Here is a 2,591-nt window from a genome sequence, read left to right as displayed (position 1 = left end):
GCCTGTAGTCCCAGCTACTTGGGAGGCTGAGGCAAGAGAATTGCTTAAGACCAGGAGTTGGAGGTTGCTGTGAGCTGTGGCCACCGCACTCTACCCAGAGTGACAGCTTGAGGCTCTGTCTCAAAATAAAACAAAAAACAATGACAACTAAAACAACAAAACAAAAATAGCCAGGAGGGCAGAGCCCGTAGCTCAGTTGCTAAGGAGCCGGCCAGATGCCCTGAGGCTGCTGGTTCCAGCAAGCCACGGCCTGCTAAACAACAATGACAACTGCAACAAAAAAAATAGCAGGGTGTTGTGGTGGGAGCCTTAGTCCCAGCTACTTGGGAGCCTGAAGCAAGAGACTCACTTAAACCCAAGAGTTGGAGGTTGCTGTAAGCTGTGATGCCATGCACACTCCACCGAGGGTGACACACTGAGACTCTGTCTCAAAAAAAAAAAAAAAAAGAAAATCTTAAGCCCCACTCTAGCCAGTGGAATGGACCTTATCTTGGCCAAGGGAACCCCCACACACACCAAAAGACCTTCAAGCTGAGAGCTAGCCATGAGAAGAAGTCCAACGTGCCAGTCTCTTCTGGAGTTACTTTCTGTGACACAAAATCATTAACAAGCGTGAGGCCATGTAAGACAAAGGTTAAACCCCACCTGCAGGTCATCCCTTTGCCTAATAGAGCACTTGAGTCTGGTGCTTGCCTAGTGTGAGTGGGCTGGCTTGTTGCTGATTAATAGACTTCCTTAACTTAAGGCTTTAGACAAAGCTTCATTCTTTAACCAATTGCAAATCTCAACATGCTTCTCTTCTCCCACACTGAAGGTTGTCCGTTAGCTTCGCTGACCATGTCCTTAGTTGTGCAGAAGCACCAGCTTCTAAGCTTGGTCAGTTTCCCTTTATTTATTTATTTATTTTTCCTTTTTGAGATAGAGCCTCAAGCTGTCACCTGGGTAGAGTGCTGTGGCATCACAGCTCACAACAACCCCCAACTCCTGGGCTCAATTGATTCTCCTGCCTCCACCTCCCAAGTAGCTGGGACTACAGGCGCCCACCACAATGCCTGGCTATTTTTTGGTTACAGCTGTCATTGTTATTTGGCAGGCCCGGGCTGGATTCAAACCCGCCAGCTCAGGTGTATGTGGCTGGCGCCTTAGCTGCATGAGCCACAGGCGCTGAGCCTATATATGTATGTATTTATTTATTTATTGACACAGAGTTTCGGTTTGTTGCTCTCGGTAGTGTGCCATGGCCTCACAGCTCACAGCAACCTCAGACTTCTGGGTTCAAGCAATTCTCTTGCCTCAGCCTCTCAAGTAGCTGGGACTACAGGTGCCTGCCACAACGCCCAGCTATTTTTAGAGGTGAGGTCTCGCTCTAGCTCAGGCAGTTCTCCAACTGGTGAGCTCAGGCGATCTGCCCGCCTTGGCCTCCCAGAGTCCTGGGATTACAGGCCCCTTTACTGATTTTTGTTGATGCTGCCACTGTCAATGGGGTCTTCTTAATAAAATCTTTCCTCAGGTCGATGTTGTTATAAGTTTTAAATCTTTTATCTAGCATGAGTTAATTTTTTGTAAATAGTGAGAGATGCAGATCTAGTTTCAGCCTCTTACATGTGGCTAACCAGTTCTCCCAACACCATTTATTAAATAGAATTCTTTTCCCCAGTATGTGTGTGTGCACTTTTGCTTGGTTTATGAAGATCAGATGACAATATGAGACTGGTTTCGTCACCCATTTATCCACCCACCAACCCACTCATCCATCATCCTACAGACCTACGTTAAGCCCCGAGCTCTTTGCCCAACCCTGTGCTGGGTAATAGGAGACAGAGATGCAGGACACACAATCCACACTCTCAGAGAATGTACTTTCCAGGGGAAAGAAGACACGAACAGGGGACCAGATGAGGATGCACAGAAACGGCCAGTCTGTGGTCCACATCTTGTAGGGACAACTGAAGGCCCAAGTACATTGGCCTGAGAAAGGTAAGACTTGCAGCAATTAGAAGTTGCTGTAACAGCTGGGAGGGGAGTGGGAGACCAGAGGGCAGAGAGGCATCGCAGTGAGATCATGGTAGGGGCACTGGAGGGGGCACCTGGAAAGTCAGGAGGTGGTGACTGCTAAGTGTGTGCTTGGAGAGGGCCGCGTGTATGGTTACCCACCACAGAGTTGAAGGTGTGGCAATAGGGGGCAGGGCGCTGGAGTTTGTTATAATAGTTAGCTTGTCCTAATCAGTAGGATAAGTGCATTAAATATTAACAACCAAACAGCAGAGAATGGTGGTGCTTCTGGCCAAAATGGAGTAACTGGGACTGAATTTACCCTCTTTCCTGATGCAGCTACACTGGACAACATAAATGAAACAATTGCTCTCAAAATACCAGAAACTTGGCTCAGCCCCCATAGCTCAGTGTTTAGGATGCTGGCCACATACACTGGGGCTGGCAGGTTCGAACCTGACCTGGGCCAGCTAAAGCAACAACGACAACTGCAACAACAATAACAAAATAGCCAGGTGTTGTGGCAGGTGCCTGTAGTCCCAGCTACTTGGGAGGCTGAGGCAAGAGAATTGCTTAAGACCAGGAGTTGGAGGTTGCTG

This window comes from Otolemur garnettii, unplaced genomic scaffold (assembly GCF_000181295.1).
Source record: "Otolemur garnettii isolate 467f Iridium unplaced genomic scaffold, OtoGar3 scaffold00198, whole genome shotgun sequence".
NCBI lineage: Eukaryota > Metazoa > Chordata > Mammalia > Primates > Galagidae > Otolemur > Otolemur garnettii.
The sequence above is the reverse complement of the archived record's forward strand: the minus strand, read 5'-3'. Positions refer to the sequence as shown.